The 12,459-nt window shown below is 50.6% G+C and overlaps 1 long non-coding RNA gene across 1 annotated transcript; it reads left to right on the top strand.

Moving 5' to 3' along the window:
* Positions 1-498: 498 nt before the first annotated feature.
* Positions 499-5,924, top strand: LOC125543310. Its single transcript, XR_007298389.1, has 3 exons — positions 499-622; positions 1,042-1,141; positions 5,537-5,924. It is a non-coding gene; the product is annotated as an uncharacterized LOC125543310 (long non-coding RNA).
* Positions 5,925-12,459: the final 6,535 nt, after the last annotated feature.

Here is a 12,459-nt window from a genome sequence, read left to right as displayed (position 1 = left end):
ATACGCGGATCGGTGACGTGGCTAATAAAAATAAAAATAAAGTATGCCTACGGCTAAGCCGTCGGCATAGGTGCCACGTGGCGCCCTGAGCTATGCCGACGGCTTAGCCGTCGGCATAGTTGACCTTATCCACTCACGTTCTTCCCCATCCACTCACTTACTCCCCCACGCCCCGAGCTGCCGCCGCCCGCACCCCCCGACCCCGACCTGCGCCGCCGCCGCACCCCCCACCCCGACCTGCCCCGCGACCTCGCTCCGCCGCCCCCGCTCTAGCCGCCCGCCCCCCTGCTCCAGCCGCCGCCGCCGCACCTCGCTCCAGCCGCCCCGCCCCCCCGCCTCCACACCGGCCGGCGCCGCCGTCTCCACCCGCCGTCGCCCCGGCCTCCCCCGACCACGCGTTGCACCGGCCTCCCCCGACCCCGCCACTGCGACGGCCTCACCCCGGCCCCGCCCCTTCCTCCTCCCTGCGTGGACGCCGCCCCGGCCGGCCGCCTGCTGGTCCGACCGGCCGGCCCCTCCGGCGACCGCCCCCTGCCGCTCCGGTGGTCGTCCCCTGCCCCGACCGGCCGCCCCCTGCTCCGGTGGTCGTCCCCTGCTCCGGTGGTCGCCCCCTCATCCGTAGGTAAGATTTTTTTACCTTTTTGTGTAGTAATGTTGTAGATGAATGCATATATATGTATAGTAATAGATGATTAGATAGATGGATGTTAGATAGATGAATGAAATGAAAGAGAGTATAAATGTGAAAAAAATTAAGTGCACAATGTGAGATAGATAGATGAGATGAATGGATATTTGTGTAGTTTTACTATGTTTTTAGATACATACTCAATATTATAGATATATGTATTGTGAAGATGAGATGAGAGGGAAGAGTAATTTTTTTGTGAAGATAGAGAGACGAAAGTTAAAATTTGGATATGATGAGTGGTTACTTCATCAAGTTGGTCTTGCTAAAACAAGTTCGTGATATGATGTGATGTGTGATGATGCTTTATATGTGATGTGATGACCTAATTTTTTTCATTTGGTGGAATTTAGAGGATTTCTGGTGTTGCCTCCGGTGGAGTGATCATTGACGTTGGAGCTCTTGGTCTTTGATTGTCCCTTCGCTGATCGACTACATCATCTACATCCGAGGGTGAGCTACAAATCCACCACCTCATACGTTCTTTTAATCATGTCACTAGATTAAATTTTCACATCAAGTCGCGTAACCTAGGTCTCCCGTCCGAAAGGGTTGCATCGATAAATATGCATTCAATTGCATATTTATCACCGCAGCTCTTTCGGATTGTCCAGCGCTTTCCACGGACAGCCCGAGGATGTGTAGATTGGGTACGTTGTTCATGCTCTACCCCGTTCCGAGACAGGATTTCGGCGGCACCTCCCTGTTGTTCTCCGGATGCACATTCTCTCGGCATTTTGTCGAGACGTGTATTTGGAGAACAGCGGGGAGGTGCTGCCGAAATTTTGTCTCGGAATGGGGTAGAGCATGGACAACGTACTCAATCTACACATTCTCGGGTGGGATTAGGACCCATCTTTACCTATTAGAGATGTAGGTGGATTAAATGTCGTTTCTCGTCAACCTTGTAAAAAATAAAATATTGATGTGAGTAATTTAAATGAATCCTTAATTTTGTTGTGTGGCTTCCAATAAAGCAGAGATGGCAGATAATCAGTGGATGTATAGTGGGTTTTTCCGTCGGAATCAAGTAACAACAGAGTGGGTCGAGAAAACTGATGTGTTTTTGAAAGAGATATTCCGTAGTCCAATGAGGATGGTGCCAGAATGCCCGTGTGCCAGATGTAAGATGCGTATCTGCAGAGATAAGAGTGAGATGACTAAGCACCTTCGCACGCATGGATTTATGCCCAACTTTAATATGCCGATAAACTTTGCCCAGCGGGACCGTGGTAGAGAGGATGTGATACGACAACGTGTCGCTGGTTATGAGGATGATGGGGTTAGAGACATGCTAGATGATGTCTTTGCTGCACAGCCGACACCTCCGTCACATTCAGCGAATGAACCGGAGGAGTCGGAGGAAACCGCAAAGGCCTTCCTGGAAATCTTGGCCTCGTCAAAGAAACCTCTCTATGAGGGTGCCAAGCTGTCTGTGCTGGATGCCATCTCGCAACTGATGGCAGTCAAGGCTGAGTACGGCTGTAGCCGAGGTTGCTTCGAAGCATTTCTGGGAGTATGGGCTAACAGCCTGCCTGAGGGCCATGAACTGCCGAAAACCATGTACGGTACGAAGAAAATCATGAAGGCGCTCTCGATGGACTATGAGAAAATACATGTTTGTCCAAAGAATTGCCGTTTGTTTAGGCATGAGTATGCGGATGACAAGTACTGTAGGAAGTGCGGTTCCTCTCGGTATATTGAGGTGGTCGATAAGCATGGTCAGAAGCAGCAGCTAAAAATCCCTGTGAAGGTTCTTTGGTATCTTGATTTTATAAAAAGACTGCAGCGCCTTTTCATCACCGAGGAGTCTGCCAAAATGATGAAGTGGCACAAGGAAGGGAAAAGGTACAATCCAAAAAAAATTGTACATCCATCAGGAGGTGAAGCATGGAAGTCATTCGATATAGAGTACCCGGAGGAAGCAGCCGAGGCTGGGAATGTCAGAATTGCTATAACAGGTGATGGGTTCAATCCATATGGTATGTCGTCTAATCCATACAGCTGTTGGCCCGTATTTGTTATTCCGCTGAATCTCCCTCCCGGCGCCATAATGCAACGCAAGACCATGTTCCTGTCGCTTATAATTCCGGGGCCTGAATATCCGGGGAAGAATTTGAGTGTGTTTATGTAGCCGTTGGTGGATGATTTGCACCATTCTTGGTACTTCCCGAGGTTGACATACGACCGACATCTGCAGAAAAATTTCTTGATGAAAGTTTGGCTACAATATTGCATCCATGACTTTCCCGGTTATGCCTTGTTCTGCGGATGATGTACAAGTGGAAAGATGCCTTGCCCAGTGTGCATGCAGGCCTTGATTTTCATTTGGCTGAAGAAGGGTGGCAAGTATGTTGCATTTGACCTGCATCGACAGTTCCTCCCTCCAGACCATCCTGATAGGGAAGACAAGAAGAACTTCACAAAAGGCAAAGTTGTCCATGAAGTAAACGAGATTCCAACGTTTTCTGGTGCGGATGTGCTTGCTCAGCTGAAAGCTCTTAAGCCTGCCGGTGAGGGGAAAGGAAACGGCAAAGGCAAAGGCAAAGGCAAAGGCAAAGCCATAGGCGAAGACGAGGGCGAGGGCAAAGGAAAGAGTAAAGGGAAAATTTTTGAAGGATATGGTGAGACGCACAACTGGACTCACATTACCCCCTTCACGCAGCTTCCCTATTTTAAGGACCTCAAACTTCCATACAACATAGACGTGATGCACACCGAAAAGAATGTCGCAGAGTCCCTTTTTCACACGATCCTCAACATTCCTGATAAGACAAAGGATAATGTTAATGCTAGAGTTGATCAACAGAATATTTGTGATAGACCACGTCTACACATGCAGCCTCCCACAGGCAGTTGAAAATCTTGGTTCAAGCCAGATGCTGACTTCGTACTTAAAAAGGATCATAAGATGGAGACATTCAAGTGGCTGAAACACGTCGTGAAGTTCACTGATGGTTATGCGTCGAATATAAGTAAGGGGGTCAATCTTTCAACGGTCAGAGTGATCGGGCTCAAGAGTCATGACTATCATGTATGGATTGAGCGGATTATGCCGGTGATGGTTCGGGGGTATGTTCCCGAGCGTGTCTGGCGTGTGCTTGCGGAGTTAAGCCATTTCTTCCGCACGCTTTGTGCTAAAGAAGTATGTCCTGAGAAGATAAAAGAAATGCATAAGAAGGCGCCGGAGTTGATATGCAAGCTAGAGAAGATCTTCCCGCCAGGCTTCTTTACTCCGATGACACATCTCCTTTTGCACCTCCCGAACGAGGTATTGTTGGGGGGCCCTGTGCAGAATCGTTGGCAGTATGGCCCTGAGAGACAGAACAAGCATCTGAGACAGAAATGTGGAAACAAAGCTAAGATTGAAGCTTCCATAGCTGAGGCAGTTATCCTAGAGGAGGTGGCAGACCTCAGGACAGCCTACTATCCGGACCATGTTCCCACGTTGCACAATAAGGTGTCTCGATACAATACAGAAGAACCCAAGTATAAACCCAAGTTGCCTCTATTCATCGGGCAAGGTAGTAGGGCTGGATGCTCGAAATCTTATCTCATGCCACGAGATGAGTGGGAGGATGTCATGTTCTATATCTTGCACAACATCAAGGAAGTTGAGGATGAGTGGATGAGGTAATACCTTTGCACCATTCTTTTAGTCAATTCGTTATGTTCACTTTGCCTAGTTCTTATACCGCTTTTCTTATTGTAGTCGATTCGTTGAAGAAGAATGGACGGGAATGCTGCCTCCTTCTGAAGCGGAGGCACTTGCTCTTCTCCGAAAGGGTGCTGATGGAAGGAAAAATTTCGTTGCGTGGTTCATCGAGAAAGTAATTTTTCACACTTTCAATTAAACTCATGCACCCTATAATTTCAATTAAACTCATGCACCCTATAATTTCAATTAAACTTGTAGGGAAATGATCCGACCGAATCAATGGATGAAGAATTGAGATGGGTTTCCATGGGTTTTGATCCTGTCGTCATGACATGCGAAAAGTATGATGTGAATGTGTATCGCTTCCATACAGAGGAGCACAGAACAGTCGGCCTGATCCCAAAACCATAAATACCGGAGTCTTCACTGAAGGAGATAATGAAGTAGATTACTACGGAAGGGTAGGAAAAATATACGAGCTTACATTCAAACGTGGCCGCGAACACCTAAGTCTCACTATGTTCAAATGCCGATGGTTCGACCCCAAAAAGGGTCTGAGACATACGCCTTCTGTTGGTTTAGTTGAAGTTAAACCATCAACCGTCTATGCCGGAGCTGATCTCTTTATCGCCGCTACCCAGGCCACACAAGTATATTATCTGCCTTACCCATGCCAGAAAGAGTACCTAAAGGGTTGGGAAGTTGTGTTCAAGGTGTCGCCGCATGGTAAGCTACCGGACCCGAACGATGATGATTACTACAACATAAACCCCATGACATACGAGGGAGTGTTCTATCAAGAGGAACATGATGACGTGGTCCGAAACAACGAGGATGATGACTTGGGTTATGTTGACCTGGACCCAAACGACGACGACGCACGGATTGATGGTGAGGCAGTTGTGAATCAAAGAGACATAATTATGCTTGAAAAGTTAAATGAAGACGCTGACGATGAGGAAGAGCCTCCACCTCCGTCAGACAACGAAGAAGATATGCGTGATAGTGATGATGAGACCGGTCCACAAATAGATTACAATAGCGATGATTCATATGGGTTCTAGAAAATGTAAGTTCTTTTAATGATCATTACAATAGTATGCTTAATGTGCTCTTCTGGTATTAATGTTTTTCCTGTATGCTTGTTTAATTGATATCCTTACTAATTGTTTATTCTCTTCTCAATGCAGGTTTAATAATCATGGGCAAGTCCAGCGGCGCTAGTTTCCTCAGTAAATTTAAAGGACTTACTCGGAGTGGACGAGCCCACAAGGTTCCCTCCCGACTACGCGAGGATGACACCTCACAGGGAGGTGGAGGGGTCGGGGGAGGAGACCCTAGAGGAGGAGGCGGTGGGGGGAGAGCCCCTAGAGGAGGAGGAGGTGGGGGGAGAGGCAACCGGGGCAAAAAACTCCGGGCCGTGTCTGAAATAGGAGGGTCTTCTTCGATGCCCTCCTATACAGAGGCACCTTCTGAGTCTGAGGAGGAGGAGTATGTTCCTGATGGCGAGGAGGAGGAGGCCGAGGAGGAGGGTGAGGAGGAGGAGGCCGAGGAGGAGGGTGAGGAGGAGGCCGAGGAGGGTGGAGGGGAGGTTGATCCCGCGTTGTGGGGTGACTTGACACCGGGTTCTTCGCAGGGGTGGCTGCGTGGTAATGCCGGACTACCTACACCACCTTCTATCGAGGAGCACAAGTGGCTCATTGAACCTGTGGGACAGAGTAAGTGCCTCTCAATCATATTTTCAACACATGACAACATTTTCTTATTGTACACATGGCAATCATTTGATTCTTTTGCAGAAACTGGATCCTTCACGGAAAGGGCCGTAAACCGAACGGCCTTATCACTGTCCTGTTGAAGGAGTTTTGGCCTGGCCTATTCTGCCCGCGGCCAGACAGGGACCCACAACAGCGGGTTTTGGCCACGAGCTGGGCCCACTACGAGGCTTGCAGCAACGCGGAGTACGGGACGACCGCTAAGGCCGTGATCACCAAATTTTGGGTAAGTTCTCTTCTGAATCACTTGTCTTCAGTTTCGTTCATAGTTTATCATTGAATCACTCAACTCATGCCTTGTTTCCTTCTGGTTTTTGCATGATTGCAGCAACTCTATAGAGTTCTTGACGAGCACAAGGCCAGAGCCGATGTGGTCTTGCTTGCGGCTGCGAAGAAGAAAGCTCGTCAGTTGCAGTACGAGGTGCGCTGGGTTGCCGTCTCGCAGTACTACCACTACTACCTGCACCAAAAGATGCCCAAAACTCAAGCGCAGAAGCTACGACTTACCTTGAGCAAGGAGCAGTTCATGATGGTAACTATTACTAACTTTTCATTGTTTCAAGCAGTCAACTATATGTTTCGTGCTCACATGTCATGCTTCCAAAATTTGCATAGGTTGTTCCTCGTTGGTGCTATGGAAGGCATGACGGATGGGCGAGTTTGGTGGATAGGTGGCTCGGCGCCGATGCAGAGTTTGCTGCCAAGAGCATCAAGGCCCGGGCTAACCGTGGAGACGACGGGACACACGGCCAAGGAAACAGGAACCACTGGGGCTTCAAGGCCATGAAGGTATATCTATGTGCATGATGCATTTTTGTTCTTCTTTACGTCATGTTCTTATGTATGGCTGACTTCTATTTGACGTTGTAGGAGGACAAGTTGAAGAGGCCGCTCTCAGACATGGAGTCGTGGAAGCTGGCCCGCGAGCGGAGTCATCGCAAGGAGGGCGAGAGCCAGTACTACGGCAAGACCGAGGAGCACCTGGGGTCTTACATTCATCACTATCAGGAGTTGCATCCGGATGTTCCTGTTGCTGAGGTCGCCCAGTCTCAGATCGACGACACGGCGGTGGTGGCCATCCAGGGGAAGAAGAATGGCCGGTATCCGTGTTTCGATGGCTTGATCACTCCTTCGATCTCGTACACACGGCTTCGGGCTAGCAACCCGAGCCAGTTAGAGAGTACGGGGCGTTCACAGACTCCCTTAGCCCGCCAGCATGCTGTAAGTACTTCCTCTTTATCTTTTTCTATCTTGCATTCTCAGTTTATTTTCAGCATTGCTCACTTAGAAACAACCTAAATTATGTAGGCATATAAGGAGTTTGTCGAGCATAGGAATCTCGAGGTGCGGGAGTACTTGAAACGAGTGAAGGCAAACGATGATTACAACCGTCAGATGATGACGGTTAGTTTTGCCCTCTTAAAACCAACCTAAATTTTTGCACTTTCATTCCTTCTGATCTTCTAGTTTGCTTGTTTAACTAACATTCACGCTATGTTGGCGTCTTGGACTAACCGCACGGATCCACCACAAATGGGACCCCCACCACCACCTGCGGGAGAACCCCCACACGTGCCCACGTTCGATGAATGGGTGGCACTAGGCAGTGATGGTTCGGTTAGTACATTTGCCTAACTACTAGCAAACTAGTTCTCGTTCATGAAACACTATCATATCATATTTACCGTTAGAATCTTTTCTGAAACATGTAGGGGACCGGTGGCTCGACTCCTGCTCCGTCGACCCCAGTCACTCCGATCTGGCAGAGTGGTGGTGGTCGCAATGACGGTTTTGGCGGAGGTGGTGGTGGTGGTTTTGGCGGAGGTGGTGCTTTTGGCGGAGGTAGTGGTGGTTATGGCGGAGGTGGTGGTTTTGGCGGGGGTGCTCTTGCTTGATGATTCCGTGCATGTGGCCATCGTGCCATGCCTTTCATATTCCTACTTTTATCATGTTTCATGTCTTGCACTACTTTTATGTTCATGAACTTCCATCGGTGATGATCTTTAGATGATGTGATGAACTTGAGTATGTTTAGATGATGATGGTGAACTTGAGTATGTTTAGATGAACTTGAGTATGTTCACATGATGAATTGTCATATTTCTGCATAATTTCATATTGTTCTGTTTTGAAATGCTGTCAAATGAATTGGAAAAGAGAAAACAGGGAAAATAAAAAAAAACTATGCCTACGGCAAAGCCGTCGGCATATATACGCCCAGGAGTTACCAGGGCTTGCCACGTGGCAAACTATGCCGACGGCTTTGCCGTAGGCATAGCCCTGCTGCCAGGAGAAACCAGCACCTGCCACGTGGCAGACATATGCCTACGGCAAAGCCGTCGGCATAGATTAGCCGTAGGCATAGCCCTGCCGCCAGGAGAAGCCAGGGGACGACACGTGGCGCAGGTATGCCGACGGCTAGGCCGTCGGCATAGATTTCCACCTATGCCGACGGCCAAGCCGTCGGCATACCTGCGTCACGTGTCGTCCCCTGAATCGCCAGCGCTGTTGACGGCGCCGTCCGTTGCCGTCAGACGGAAAACAACGCCGACGGCTAAACTATGCCGATGGCTATCCCTGCGGCCGTCGGCATATGCACCTATGCCGACGGCTATACTACGCCGACGGTCTGACACATCTACGCTGACGTGATCTACGCCGACGGGGCTATGCCGACGGCAGCCGTAGGCATAGATCTATGCCGACGGCAAAGGACCTATGCCGACGGCCATGGGCCGTAGGAATAGCCCGCGAGTCCGGTAGTGGGGCGAGTGCCAGGACGCTAAGCCGGCTAAAACCGCCGAATAGATATTGGGAAAGATACAAAAGTAAGCGCTGGAAACTATATGTCATGCAAACACCCCTCGTCGTACCAAGGAGAAAGACCTTGTGTAGTTTGGACACTCAGGGCATCTCCAGTCGCGTCCCCAGGAAGGCCTCCCCAAACGATTTTTTCGCGCCGGCGCCAAAAAAACGGCTCAGTCGCGCTCCCAGAAGCCTGATTTTCGTAGGCCTTAGCCGAAAAAAGCGCCGGCGGACCCAGGCCGAACCCGGCGCGCTGGGGGCGCCCGGGGACGCTGGGGCGAACTATTTTGGCACGAAACAGCCGCGGTCCCGCCGCGTCAGCGTCACGGCGCCTCGTCTTCCCCCAACGGCCTCGGTTCCCGTGCGGAATCAATGGCAAGGCTGCCGCCGGTCAGCCTTGCCATTGATTCCTCACAGGCGGCGCGTCACGGGACGACGCGCCGATGCCTCCCCTCCCTCGCACGCGTACACACGGGTGCGGCGCGGCTATATAGCTGGTGGCCTGCACTCGCCTGTGCCCACACCAGCCCCGCCCCTCGCCGCCGCCCAGCTCCTCCCTCTCCCTACCTCTCCCGAGCGCCGCCGCCCAGCCCCTCCCTCTATCTCTCTACCTCTCCCAAGCCCGTTGCCATGGCGGAACGCTACCCCGGAGACGAGGCGGCGGCCAACGGCTTCGGCCGCCGTTCGCTCCGCGAACAGGAGTCCTAGCTCCTGTTCCAGGCGAACATCCCGGCACCGCCGGACATGCGCGCCGGGCCGATGAGGTGGAGGCTCAGCGCCGGGGGAGTGCCCATTCCCCCGTTGCCCGACGCCGTGGCGAAGCCGAAGTACTTCGTCGAGGAAGTCGAGGTCGTGCGCGCCTCCCTCACCGACGCCCAACTCTCCCTCCCCCAGTACGCCGCCGACAACCACGCGGCTTGGGCGGCGTATTTCGAGCGCCGCCAGCAGCAGCGCTTGGCGTTCACCAACGGCGCGCCGGTGGTCGGCGGCCGGGAGAACAGCAAGGGGCGCCACCTGTGGTGGGGCGTCCTCGGCCGCACCGAGGGCGTGCTGACGTACCTCGAGGGCGGCAACAACCCGCCGTTGGCGTACCCGGCGAGGGCGGCCGCCCCGGCGCAGCACCGACGCGCCGGGCCATGGGCGCCAAGGAGGTTCGGGTCCTCCTCCTCTTCTTCCTGCTCCCGATCTTCATCGCACTCCTCCGGCACTCCGGCCCTGCTCGGCGTCAAGGCCGAGCCCGCGGCGGAGATGCCGCTCGGCCGGTGCACTCGCAGCGCCGGCATCGTCATCAACGAGGGCGGCCGGCGCGCCTACTCGTTGGCTCCTCCTCCGCGCTTCGTCAAGCCAAAGACGGAGCCGGGGCTCGCGCCGGTGAAGACGGAGCCGGGGCTCGCGCCGGTGAAGAAGGAGCCGGTCGCGCCGGTGACGACGGAGCTCGACGACGACGACGCGGCCCTGGAATGGGTGCGCAAGGACTCCATAGCGATGGAGAAGGAGCGCCTGGAGAAGGCGAAGGAGCGCCAGCGCGCCGCCCTGCTTCGCTTCGCGGAGCGTCGACGCGGCCGCGACGAAGGCGGAGTCGTCGTCATCTGCGACAGCGACGACGACGACGATGCGCCGCCACCAGTCCGCCATGGCGACGCCGGGCAGGGGTCCAGCAGGGGCGCCCGCGTCAAGGAGGAGAAGGCCGACGACGACGATGGCGGCACCGGCGGCGACTTCAGCCAGTTTTTCCTTTAGATTAGTTTATGTATATGTGCTATGTAATGAAAATCCGCGAACTTCGCCGAAATGTGCCGAAATTTATCGTGTTTGGCCGAATTTTATCGTGTTTAAGTCGAACTTCGCCGAACTTCTTTTATTTTAAAATGTGCCTGGGGGCGGCCCTGGGGCCGGCGGCTGGGGACCAACTCGTCCCCAGGCCCAATTTGTGCGCCGGCTCACCCTCAGGCGGCGATTTTAGACGCCCCCTGAAGGGCCAACGGCTGGAGATTCCCTCAGACACCATGTGCAGTTTGTGTGGACAGAAAAAGTAAGCTAGACCATATGCAGTAGGCCTATTTATGTTTGGTTGGGCAGTCCTCATGGTCTTGTAATGATTCCATGTGCAATTTCAATGTATTATGTAAGCATGCTCCAGTGGGCCTAGAAATCCAACAACATAAGTGGCCGCACTAGCTTGACGAGTTGCACGTCATGACCTTCCTTGCTGGTGCAACAGTATTCCCTATACGGCGCTTAAGGCATCATTACAGTGCGTTTCACAAATTGGCGCACAACCCCCGCCCCTCGGCTCCTGGGCCAGCCCATCTATTCTCTTTTTCCTGCTTTAAGCGGACCACGTATTTTTTTTGTGTGATTTGAAGACGAAAAAAGTCCGAGCAAGGTGTATGATTCGAACACACAACCACCTTGTCTAGTTTACCTATGGTAGCCAACGAGGAAAGCCACCCAAATGTAAAAAGATACATCCATTTTATTATTTATTTCTTCCTTCCTTTTCTTTTTCCTTTTTATTATTTTCTTTTTTTCCAAAATTAATGAATATTTTTATCAAAATCGATAAAAAATTCAAATCCATGAACATTTTTCCAAATCCATGAACATTTTTTTAGAATCCGAAGAACTTTTCTGAATTCGTGAACTATTTTTTCCACATTGAAGAACTTTTTTGAATAATTGGTCTTTTCATAAAAAGTTGATAAACTTTTTAATTTGAGAACTTTTTAGAAATAATGATGAACTATTTTGAATATCTTTCCAAAATTCATGGACTTTTTCTAAAAGAATTTTTAAAAAATTGATGCACTTTCTCCAAAACCGTGAACCTGTTTTCAAATTGGTAAACTTTTCTTCAAAATCAATGGTTGTTTTTAAAATTGATTAACATTTTGGAAGATGGTTGTTCGTCAATTGGAGAAACTAGTTGTCAATTGGAGAAACTAGTCGTCAACCCCCTCTCCCTCGGCTCTTGGGACAATTGGAGAAACTAGTCGTCAACCCGTGCGTTCGCACGGCTTGGTTATGTGTTCTTATCTTAGGTTCTATATTATAGAAGATGGTTGTTCAGAAGGGGATGTATCAGATCCGTATATTTTAAGGGGAATGCTTACTCAAGTGAGTGAATAAATGTGAATGATTGATGGTACACCGAATAAATTTGAACTAAATGACATAAGAACTTACGAATTTGCAAATAAGAGAACATCTTAACTTCCAGAGAGTCTATGTTGTCGAAGATAGGGAAGAACGGTGTAATGTTTATGTATGTAGTACGAAGACAAATAACACTTATTAAGGGCCTATGGAAAAAATTATAAACATGTACTTCATCATGGCATCCTGCATCGAGCATCATAGCCCATGTATGACATGCCATATGTATGTTGACCTCTTATTGGACTGGGTCGAGAAAAGAAAGGAGCAAAGGAGTCATGAAAATTAATGGACAGTAGCAATGTGTGGCCTGAACGGTACGCCATCACCTATGAAATCTCATGCATCCATTGTTGAGCGTAAAATGGTTGCATACG

The sequence above is a fragment of the Triticum urartu genome, chromosome 1 (assembly GCF_003073215.2).
Source record: "Triticum urartu cultivar G1812 chromosome 1, Tu2.1, whole genome shotgun sequence".
In the NCBI taxonomy this organism is placed as follows: Eukaryota; Viridiplantae; Streptophyta; class Magnoliopsida; order Poales; family Poaceae; genus Triticum; species Triticum urartu.
The sequence above is the reverse complement of the archived record's forward strand: the minus strand, read 5'-3'. Positions and strand labels throughout refer to the sequence as shown.